Source organism: Phocoena sinus, chromosome 3 (assembly GCF_008692025.1).
Source record: "Phocoena sinus isolate mPhoSin1 chromosome 3, mPhoSin1.pri, whole genome shotgun sequence".
NCBI classification, from domain to species: Eukaryota; Metazoa; Chordata; class Mammalia; order Artiodactyla; family Phocoenidae; genus Phocoena; species Phocoena sinus.
In genome coordinates, this window is record NC_045765.1 from 138,983,799 (window position 1) to 138,996,355 (window position 12,557).

A 12,557-nucleotide genomic window follows, 5' to 3' on the forward strand; every position below is an offset into this window, starting at 1 on the left:
TTGGCACATAAAACTAACCATCACAGCTTCCATTTCCAAACCTGTGAGGAGTGTGTTGAAGAGGGTGAAAATGGAACTCTGTACAAAATCGGGACTCTGATCAAGAATTGGTCATTAACTTAGCACAAAGTTAAAGCCCAAGAGCATTAATTTGGGCCTGTTAATAAGAAAACTCCATTATTTAATTTCTATTTAATCTACTGAAGTAAAAGTTCTCCCTATCCCACTGTATAATATTGTTTATATTAACTTCAGAGATTTAAAAAAAATGATTTTAATGTACTTTGGTCAGGCACAAAGTTTTTTAGTTTTTCTTTTCAATTTATCAACAAAAATTAACAGACAATAAAGTATAATATAAAAGAGAACTTAATATTTTTAATTTAAAAAATTCAACTTCGTCCATCGCCAAAATTTAATACATTTTCGTTTCTTGTACTTGATCCAGAAACCTCCCTTTGACTTTACCGGCTATAATAATTAATTGCCTCTGGCAAATGCAGTTTACTTTTCCTGGCTCAAGACAACTTGTCCCAAGTTAACTCATTTGAGGTCAGTCACTTTCAACCATATTTCTAAGCTCTATGACCCTCAGGAAAGGGAAGTTCCACAAGCTCCAACATGCCTTTATGCCCTCATCTCCCTACTATCCTGAACATCTGCTCCCAAGATTCTTCCGAACAATCACCTTCCTCCCATCTTTTTCACTGTGCACCCTGGAACTCTTGCTCCAATGTTAATAGAGGCCCCCATCTCCTCCAAATTTTCATCTATTTATTTCGGTGGACATAACTATTAATACTTCATCTGCTTGAGGTCAAGCTCCCTGATCATTCCCCTCTTCCCCTCTACTGACCTCTGGATCCCTCTCTCACACTCAGTAGACACTGAGTCTTCATTTACATCATTTATCTTCACCTTAAACCCTGCCATAATCCTAAAATAGCCCAACATCCTGGTAGACCAATGAACCAGGCTATAGACCTCAGAAGCCTTAAACTCCAAAACTCAGTCTCTGACTACATCTCATGTATCATTTACAATTCTCTCATGATCTCGCAACAATGCAGATTTTTTTTTTTTTTTTTTTTTGTGGTACGCAGGCCTCTCACTGTTGTGGCCTCTCCTGTTGCGGAGCACAGGCTCCGGACGCGCAGGCTCAGCGGCCATGGTTCACGGGCCCAGCCGCTCCACGGCATGTGGGATCTACCAGGACCAGGGCACGAACCCGGGTCCCCTGCATCGGCAGGCAGACTCTCAACCACTGCACCACCAGGGAAGCCCAACAATGCAGATTTTTGATCTAGAAAAACCCTTTGGTGAAATTTTCTCTCAAACCTTTTAGCTCCTTTCTGGCCTTTTCCCCCTGGATAACAAGATTGGTCAACTGAACCTTTCACTCTACAAAACCCAACCAATCTTTAATGAACGTTCCTCTGCCCTGCCTCTCAGATGTTAAGCTCTGAAGCACAACAGACTTATTGCCATGCAGATTGATTCCACTATAAAATGAGCTGGAGCCTTCATGCTGCCTGGCAGTCCTTAATCATTTGTCCTTAGTCAGCTTCCTCTGGTGACATTCGCTCAGACAACAAGCTCTTGACGGCAGATTGAATACCTCATGGGTGGCTGCATCCCTTGCATATACCCCTGACTTACAGAGAGTAGACAAATATTTATTAACTTATTAAAAGTTAATTAATTTATTAGATATTTATTTTTAAAAAACGAATGAATGTACCTTAAAAATGCTTGAGCTTCCCCCATCTCTTGTCCCTGTGTTCCTCTCTGGCTCCTTTCCATTCTGAATCCAGCCCCAACATCCGAACTTTGCAGAAGTGTAGTCTACAGTCACTGACTCCTGTCTCCTCTTTCTTATCCTTTATTTTATTTTATTTTATTTTTGCTGTACGCGGGCCTCTCACTGCTGTGGTCTCTCCCATTGTGGAGCACAGGCCCCGGACGCGCAGGCTCAGCGGCCATGGTTCACGGGCCTAGCCGCTCTGCGGCATGTGGGATCTTCCCGGACTGGGGCACGAACCCATGTCCCCTGCATCGGCAGGCGGACTCTCAACCACTGCACCACCAGGGATGTCCTCTTATCCTTTATTGAGTCATCCACACACTTCAGTTTGGCTTCTTCCCTCATCATTTTTCAGTCATTATCTCACTGAACATCTCTGCAGCATGTGACACTGTTTATCACAATTTCCTCTGGGAACTCTCTACAGTTCCTTGGTTCAAAGACTCTATACTCTCTTGATTCTCTTTGTTCTTCTGTTGTAAATCATTACTTTACTGTCCCTTCCACAGAATTAACTTTTTCTACCCTCCCACAGAATTAACTTTTTCTACCCTCCCACTGAATGTGAGTGTATTAGCATTAGAATCCCCTGGAAATGGACACTAAAATGGAGATGTGTACAGGTGGGGTTTTTTGGAGTGCTCTCAGGAAGATTATCTGTGGGAGAGGTGGGACTGGGCAGGGGAGAAGTTGAACTGCTATGCAATTGCAACAGAGGCCTCAGCTGATCCTACAGAGAGTTCCTGAATTAAGGTAGCTCTTAATCGATGTCACAAACTGAGGCAAAGAGGCCAAGGCTTTGTATTTCTACACTGATCATTCGTTGGATGAAGGATTTCCCCAGAGGATGGGCTCAAAGTAGGGCAAAGCATCTCCCTTGGGCGGAGGGCAATTCTAGAGAAGTGATATGGATGTCATATAGCTGTGAGCCATCAGTAGGCAGTGCTCTCAGCAGCTGGGGAAGTGAGTGCCCCGGTTGTGAAGGGGGGAACTGTGACGGTGCAGTATAGCTTCCTCTACAGTGGGAAGTTCCTTCCCATTCCACCTTCAGCTCACTGCTCTTTCTGCTTCTTACTCTCCTTCTGCTCTTCTCAACATACCTCACTCGCATGGTTTCAGCTACCACCTATACTAATGACTCCGAGATCCATCTCCAACCCAAACCTCTTAACTGAGCATCACCCTTCCATATACTCACAGAAAACCGCCTACTGGGCATTTTCAGCTGCAAATGCCATAGGCATTTCAAATTTAAAATGTCCAAATGCAGAATCATCATCCCCAATCTCTTGCTCTTCTGTGCATCCACAGTTCCTATTGTGGAGTCATCCTTGAATCTTATCACTCACTCAGCCCCATTCCAGTCCAATCCAACCAGACAGAGACCTGAATATTTTACTTTCTTTCCATTTCTGGATAGAGGTGTGGAACTATCCAACCCAGAGTGTTGATTAACATATTCAATTTTATTAAGAGAATGATTAACCCATTGTGAGCAGAGCAATGGCCTCACAAAGATGTCCACTTCCTAATTTCTGGAGCTGTGAATATTTTACCTTACACGGCAAAGGACAATTAAGGTTGCAGATGGAATTGAGGTTGCTAATCAGCTGACCTTAATACAACGATATTATCCTGCATGATCTGGGTGAGCCCGATGTAATCACAAGTGTTCTTAAAAATGGAAGATGGGGGGAGAGGAGATCAGAGTGATGCCTTATGAGAAGGACTTGACTTGTCATGGCTAACTTTGAAGATAGAGAAAGGGGATTATGAGCTAAGGAATGTAGGTAGCCTCTAGAACCTGGAAAGGCAAGAAACTGATTCTCCCCTACAACCTCCATGTATCAGTTTTCTACTACTTTCTGTCACAGATTGTCACAAAATTAGTGGCTTAAAACAACACACATTTATTCTCTTATGGTTCTGGAGGTCAGTGTTCCAAAATCAGTTTCACTGGACTAAAGTAAAGGTGTCAGCAGGCCCACATTCGCTCCAGAAGCTCTAGGGAAGAATCCATTTCCTGAATTTTCCAGCTTCTAGGGCTGCATTTCTTGCATTCCTTGGCTCACGGCCCCTTCCTCTGTCTTCAAAGCTAGCAGTGTAGCATCACCAAATCTCTTTATGCCTTTATCACATCACCTTCTCTCTAAAGTCAAATCTCTCTACATCTCAAATTCTTACCTAGGAATTTAACTTGTAGTAGTTTTTCCAACTCTTACAAGACTTCTTAGAAACTATTCATACATAAAGGATAACAAGCCTTTCTATTACTATTCGACAGACCAGCACTGTCCAATAGAACCTTTTGTGATAATGGATATGGTTTATATTTGTTTTGCATTTCATATAAATAGAGTCATATACTATATGGTCTTTTGTGACTGGCTTCTTTCACTTAGCATAATGTCTTTAAGGCTCATCCATTTTTATGGCATGGATCAAATACTTCACTCCTTTTTATGGCTAAATAAGATTTCATTGATTGGGTATACCACATTTTGTTTACGTATTTATCAGTTGATGGGCATTTGGGTTTTTGTATTCACCTTTGGGTATTATGAATAAGCCTGTTATAAACATTCCTGTACAAGTATTTGTGTGGCCATATGTTTTCATATCTCTTGGGTATGAGTTGAATTGCTGTGTTATATGGCAACTCTAGGTTTAATTGTTCGAGAAATTGCCAGCCTGTTTTCCAAAGTGGCTGTGTTATTTTACTTCTCCACTGGCAGCATATGAGGGTTCCAATTTCTACACATTTCCACCAACACTTGTTATTATTTCACTTTTTGATTCTAACCATCCTAGTATGTGTAAAGTGGTATCTCATTGTATTTTTATGTGGATTTCCCTAATAAATAATGATGTTGAGCATCTTTTCATGTGCTTGTTGTCCAGCTGTATATGTTCTTTGGAGAAATGTCTATTTAGAATCTCTGCCCATTTAAAAAATTGGGTTATTAATACTTTTATTATTGAATTGTAAGAGTTCTTTAACCCATCCCTTATAAGATGTATGGTTTGCAAATATTTTCTCCTATTCTGTGGGTCACTTTTCACTTTCTTAATGGTGTCCTACTTTTTCTTTTGCTGCTCATGCTTTTGATGTCATATCTAAGAATCCATCACCAAATCTGAGGTCATGAAATTTACTTCTATGTCTTCTCCTAAGAGTTTTATGGTTTAACACATTTTACGTTTAGGTCTTTGATCCATTTTGAGTTAATTTTTGCATATGGTGTGAGGAAAGGGTCCTACTTTATTCTTTTACATGTAGATAGCCAGTTGTCTCAGCACTATTTGTTGGAAAGACTCTTCTTTCCCCATTGAATAGTCTTGGCACCCTTGTTGAAAATTAATGCATTAATTCATAACTAGGGAAGTTTTTTGATCTTCTTGCCTAGTTATTCTATACATTATTGAAAGTAGAATATTGAAATCTCTTTTATTATTGAATTATCTATTTTTTCCTTCATTCCTGTCAGTTTTTGTTCCATGTATTTGGTGCTCTCATGTTAGGGGCATATATGTTTATAATTGTTAAATCTTCCTGATGGATTTTCCTTTTACCATGACTTGGTGGGTATACTTATGAATGACCTGGCTATGGGGAATGCCCCTGTTCCCCTCTCTGCTCCCCCTCAATTAAAAGGAGGTAAAAATAAGTCTTCTCCTACATGCAGAGAGTCTGGTTTTCTTATTACTAGGATTGGCTTTCAGTAGATAATTGGCACAGCTATCCAATCATTGTCAGAAAGGAGGGCCACAGATTATTTATGCTAAAATACAAAGGACATTTTTTATTCTGTGCATTTCATTATTATAAACAGCAAGAATGTGACCCTTGTTTCCAAATCATTAAGTTCTAGTTCTTTCCTAGGCAACATCAAAAAAATATTCCTTACAAAAACTAGACTTCTAGGTCCCTGAAAGAAGGAAATAGATCTCATTCTTTCTTGTATTTCTACTGTGTAGAAGACAGCCTGCTCTACAACAAATGTCTGATGACTTGAAATTTTAAAACTATGTTTATCACTTCTCAGGTGATATGCCTTTTTATCCACAATGAAATTATAAAAGGTATTTATTTGTACTTCCCTGGTGGTCCAGTGGTTAAGAATCTGCCTTCCAACACAGGGGACACAGGTTCGATCCCTGGTCGGAGAACTAAGATCCTACATGCCGTGGGGCAACTAAGCCCTACGCTGCAACTACTGAGCATTTGGGCCAAAACTAGAGATCCCGAGTGCCGCAACTACAGAATCCATGCACTCTGGAGCCCTCATGCTACAATTAGAGAGAAGACTGTACACCGCAACGAGGAGCCTGCATGCTGCAGTGGAAGATCCCATATGCCGCAACAAAGATCCCATGTACTGGAACTAAGACCCGACACAGCCAAAACTAAAATAAATAACTAAATATTAAAAAAAAAAGAAAAGGCATAGATTATAAGAACATAAGAAATAAAGTCAAGGGAATTCCCTGGCGGTCCAGCAGTTAGGACTCTGTGCTTTCGCTGTTGAGGGTGTAGGTCCAATCCTTGGTCAGGGAACTAAGATTCCACAAGCTGCAGGGTGCAGCCCAAACAAACAAACAAAAAGAAATAAAGTCAAAATCACCTGAAATAAAAGCGGTTACTATTAAAATTCTATAAATATCCTTCCAGACATCTATGCATAAACAAAAGCAAAACTTTTTTCATGGAACAAAACTATAGGGTTTTAACCTGATTTAATGACATGTCAATGTCTTGAAGATATTGAAATGTGTCATTCTTTTTAATATTGCTGAGCTTATAAAATTGAGTTTAAGAAATTACTAGATAATTAATGGTTCTTCACTTTTAAAAATTACACAAATAATACGTATTAAATATAATACAAATTAAAACAATGCAACACATACAGGTGGAAAATTTTAAATTCCCTTTACTTTTCTTTTAATTGCTATACAAATATCACTAACATATAATTTTGATTTGTTCTTTTTTACATAAATGGAATCACATCATGCACATTATCCTGAAAACTTATTTATCCTGATTCCTTATTTATTTATTTATTTTGGCTGTGCCAGGTCTTAGTTGTGGCACATTGGATCTTTGTTGTGGCATGTGGGATCTTTAGTTGTGGCATGCAGAATTCTTAGTTGTGGCATGGGGATTCCTCGTTGTGGCATGCATGTGGGATCTAGTTCCCCAACCAGGGATTGAACCTGGGCCCCCTGCCTTGGGAATGTGGAGTCTTACCCAAAAGGGACCAAAAGGGAAGTCCTGTGATTCCTTTTTTTTCCCTAAGGTGTTATTTATTTATTTTTAATCTATTTATTTATTTATTTATTTATTTTTGCCTGTGTTGGGTCTTTGTTGCTGCGCATGGGCTTTCTCTAGTTGCAGCAAGAGGGTTACTCTTTGTTGCGGTGCACGGGTTTCTCATCGCAGTGACTTCTCTTGTTGCGGAGCACGGGCTCTAGGGTGCAGGCTCAGTAGTTGTGGCACATGGGCTTAGTTGCTCTGAGGTATATGGGTTCTTCCCAGACCAGGGCTCCAACCTGTGTCTCCTGCATTGGCAGGTGGATTCTTAACCGGTGTGCCACCAAGGAAGTCCCCCCTTGATTCATTTATTTAACTATGTCCTGGTGAAGTGTTACCATAAGTACGTGAAGATCCCTCTCATTCTTTTTTACTGCTGTGTAGTATCCCACAGTAAAGGGGTGGAAATGTTGAAGGAGGTGGAAATTTAAAATGATATTTTGCCTCACAAAATATGAGAGGATTATTTCTTCTACATCCTTGACAACATTGTTTATAACTAATCTTTCTAAGTTTTGCCTATCTAATACACATAAAGTGACATCTCATTATTTGAAATTGCATTTCCTTGGTTAGACCATCTTTTCATATAATAACTGCTTATTTACATTTACCCTTCCATAATATGTGTTCATTTTTCTTTTTTTGGTGATTATCTTTTTTGTCTTTTTTGTTTTGTAGGTATTAGAATTATGCCTATTAACTATCAGATTTACATGTGAAGAATACTTTCTCCCACTTTGTTGTTTAATTTTGGTCACGAGTGTGAGATTACAACTTTAAAGTTTATGTGGTTTTGTTGACTATCAATCTTTCACTTTATAGCTTCTGGATTTTATGATTGTTGGAAAGGCCTTTCCCATCCTAATATTATAAAATAATTCCTCTACATACTTCATTTACTTCATACATACTAACACCAATTTAGGAACTAGTTCATCTTTTTCTACTGATTAAAAGGACCAACTTTGACACATATTAAATTCACATGCATATGAATTGCTGAATCACATGTTGTTTAGGAAGTTTAATTCTTACATTTTCTTACATACAAATTCTTACAAATTCTTACATTTCTTACATTCTTACATCTTCTTACATACAATCTGTCTTTAAAGCATATTTACAGAAATTATATTTAGTTTGCTAAGCACGTGACGACATTGGAACTATGTGGAAAATTCTGTTCCTATATTATCAGTGTCAAAGATAAACAAAGCTGGACATTAAAGTGCTGAAAACAGATTTCATTCAGTAACTACTGATTGTAGGGGCAAGAGCTGAGGTCCATCTGATTAGTGCAGAGATGACTGGGCATTTTAATGGAAGAATGAAGGAGTAGGGAGGAGTGAGCGGGGCTCAGGTAGGAAAGGAAGTGAAAAATTACAAAGGGTGGTATCAAAGTGATTAGGCTACCTGTGTCTGCCAGCTGGCAATTAAGGAAATTAGAAATCTATCCTCCCATTGAGACTGGGAGACAAAGGCCCAATTCTTCCTGATAATTATATTTCCAAGGAATAGTTTTCAGGTCCTGGAGAGGACACCTCTGAGTAGTAGGAGGTATGTATACATCTCAAAGGGACAGAGGAAGGATTCATAATTGTAAGTGAATGCTCTGAGTAAGGGAGGTCAGGAGCCAGACATTGGCTAGTATCAATAAATTCTTCTGACAGTCCTGATTTTTTAAAGACAGGAACTCAAAAGGGGGCTGGGTCATCCCTGGGACCTGGCCTTAGGCTGCTAGAAGCCATGCTAGAATTGGTAAGGTTTCTTAGTAAAGGGGTTTGGATGGAGTTGGAGTTGTTATGTGCTAAGAGTTCTTTGCAGTTCTCACTAGGCATAAGTCATCATGTGCAAAACTGACATTCATTTCATAGGATATCTTTGGTAAGCAATTTCCCACAGCTTGAACTACACTATTTTCATAGGACATGTTCATTTTTTTTTTTTTTTTTTTTTTTTTTTTTTTGGCGGTGCGCGGGCCTCTCACTGCTGTGGCCCCTCCCGTTGCGGAGCACAGGCTCCGGACGCGCAGACCCAGCGGCCATGGCTCCCGGGCCCAGCGGCTCCGCGGCATGTGGGATCCTCCCGGACCGGGCGGGGCACGAACCCGCGTCCCCTGCATCGGCAGGCGGACTCTCAACCACTGCGCCACCAGGGAAGCCCAGACATGTTCATTTTTGACTACAAATGTTTCCATAGTTTTTGCCATACACAAAAAAAGTTATCAGAACACATGGATAAAATTATTTTATATTTTGCTGTGTTTCGATTAGGTGTCACAGGGGTTTTTAAGAACACTCCATGTACAAAGTCATTAGCTGATTTCTGAGGTAGTTGATTTTTATTGTCATTGAACCAATATTCATTCATACAAATGACCTGAGCTTTTAGACTATCACCTTGTCATAACAGCTCCAAAAGCGCTTCTTGTCAAGTAAATTCTCCTGACTTACCTTAGAAGTTGGCTCACATCACTCTAAGGGAAGCCTAAGTACTGTATTAGAAATTGGATGGGTTTAGAGAGACACAGAAAAAACACAGTCCCTACCCTTTTTTGAGGTATTTAGGTAAACATTCTTAGAAAATAGACTTATTGCCCTTGTAAATTGAGTTGTGCTTAGAAAAAGATAATTCAGAAATGTACAAAGAGGAAAGCAAATTTCATTCAGTTTCCTGCCACCAAGAGATAGCCACTGTTAACATTTTGGTTTGTGTATATTTAATATACACACATATATATACATATACATGTACACATTTAAACATATATTCAAACATACCTTTATGAATATCTCTATGTATACATACACATATACATTTTAGTAATTCTACATAAATGGACTCATACCATACATGTTCTTCTATAACCCTTTTTTCACTCAATATTGAATAGTGGGCTATTTTCTGTGTCAATAAATATAGATCACCGCTTTAATCATGTTAATGAAGAAAATCCCCCAAATTGATAACAACTTTATAAATTCTTCACACCCCAACTGCAGTGATATTTTACAAAGTTCAAAACTGATCATTTGGGACTTCCCTGGTGGTGCAGCGGTCAAGACTCCACACTCCCTATGCAGGGAGCCAGGGTTCGATCCCTGGTCAGGGAACTAGATCCCACATGCATGCCGCAACTAGAGTTCACATGCCACAACTAAGGAGCCCACGTCTTGACAGAGGAGTGGGCGAGCAGCAACTAAAAGAGCCTGCCTGCTGCAACTAAGACCTGGTGCAACCAAATAAATAAAAATAAATAAATAAATATTAAAGAAAAAAACCTGATCATCTTACCCCTCTGATTCAAATCTTCAGTGGCTTCTTTTTGTCCTTACAAAATGGACCGTGATTCTTGGCACACTTTTCAAGGCCCTACATGACATGTCTCTTGTCCACCTTTACTCATGCTGGATTATTTCTTATACCCACTAGGGCTTTGCATCATCGCCCTTCAACTAGCTAACTTCTGCTGATCCTTAAGGTCCTGATTTAAAGACAATTCTTACAAAAAGTGTTCACTGACACCCCTCTTCCTCTTATGTCAGTCTGTTATACAGTCTGTTAGCACTCTGCACTTCTCACTGACAAGACCCAGAACAAAAATGCATTGTTCAGTCTTAATCTTCCGATAAGAGGTAAATTCCATGAGGCCTGGGACCATGTCCGTCTGCCTTATTCACAACTGAATCCCTAGCCACATGTGCACAGTGCCACATGGAAGGAAGAACTTAATGATTAGTCCGTAGATGAATTAGTCTGTAGACTAATGTACTTTTACAGACCTATCCCCTTATTGACACATTTAACTATACTGTTTTTTTGCTGTTATAAAAATTGCTTTTTATAATTTACAAAGAAATAAACACATACACATACACATGTATGTTTATGCCCCTCGTTATCTGCAGGAGATTGGTTCCAGGACTCACCGCAGATAAAAAAAATCCGTGGATGCTCAAATCCCTTACGTAAAATTGCGTAGTATTTGCATATAACCTACGCACATTTTCCCATGTACTTCAGATCATCTCTAGATTATTTACAATATCTAATCAATGTAAATGCAATGTAAATAGTTGCTGGTGTGTGGCGAATTCAAATTTTGGTGTTTTGGAACCTTCTGGAATATTTTTTTCCGAATATTTTTCATCTGTTGAGGTTGGTTGAATCTATGGATGCAGAACCCGCAGATTCAGAGGGCCAACTGTATGTATATGTAGGGTACAACTTCAAAATTTATATATACAGATCACACAAAGTTTGTAGACCACTACTCTAGAATATGCAGAGAATAAAGATAGTGAAAATAATAATTATCATAAGATATTGATATCAAACGAATTTTTCTTCCAAGGTTCTTATCCAAAATGGGACATGAAGCTTGCCTGTTAAAATCTACGCTGCCTTTCCTCCACATGTGGTCACTGAAAGCAAGCTATACATTCTGTGACCCTGATTTTCCCCCAGTACTTTTCCTACTACATTCCAGGGAATTGCACTTCCGTGCTTTTAGACTTATTATATTCCAGGACTAGGCAGTAGATTAGTCAGTTCTATTCTTTTAAAATTCAGGGGTGTTTCATTAGAAATCAACAAATAGAGCTGCAGGACAAGCCTGAGGTAGGTAGAAAACCCACACATGTAGACATGGAGATAGCAATGTTTCAAGTCACAACTCAAGACTACTAGGAACTGGCTGATGTCCAATAGTGATTTACGTTATTATGAGGAGATATTTATCTTGTTCATTCTCTTGTTTCCCAACTAAATGGCTTTATTTCGTTGAAGGCTGCCACACTCGTTCATCTATAGAGAAGTACATACTGGAAGATTATTACTGTTACTCCATTCTGGGCAAAGGAAAAATTAGTTTGTGATGTGCATGGAACATAGTATCTAGTCCCCTGAAACACTCCCCTGGGTTTCCAGGTTGAGACTGGAGAAGGAAAAAGTTGGTAATCAAATCGGATATATATAATATATATAAACATAATATTTATGTATATATATATTGTGGTAGGAACACAACATGAGATCTACCTCCTAATACATTTTTAACTGTACAATACAGAATCGTTAACTATAGGCAGTGTTGTACAGCAGATTTCTACAACTTATTCACTTGTTCATCGTGTATAACTGAAACTTTATGCCTGTTAAATAGCAACTCTCCGTTTTCCCCTTCCACTGAGCCCCTGGCAGCCACTATTCTATTCTCTGCTTCTATGAGTTTGACTCTTTTAGATACCACATATAAGTGAGAATCATACAGTATTTGTAACCTTAAGGTTCATTTGTTTTGTCACATATGGCAGGATTTCCTTCTTTTGTAAGGTATGACTTTACCCCATTTCCCCTTTTAGTTAATGGTTGTACAATACCCCATTTTATGAATGTTCTGTAATTTCTCTAACTAGTACCACATTTTTGGGT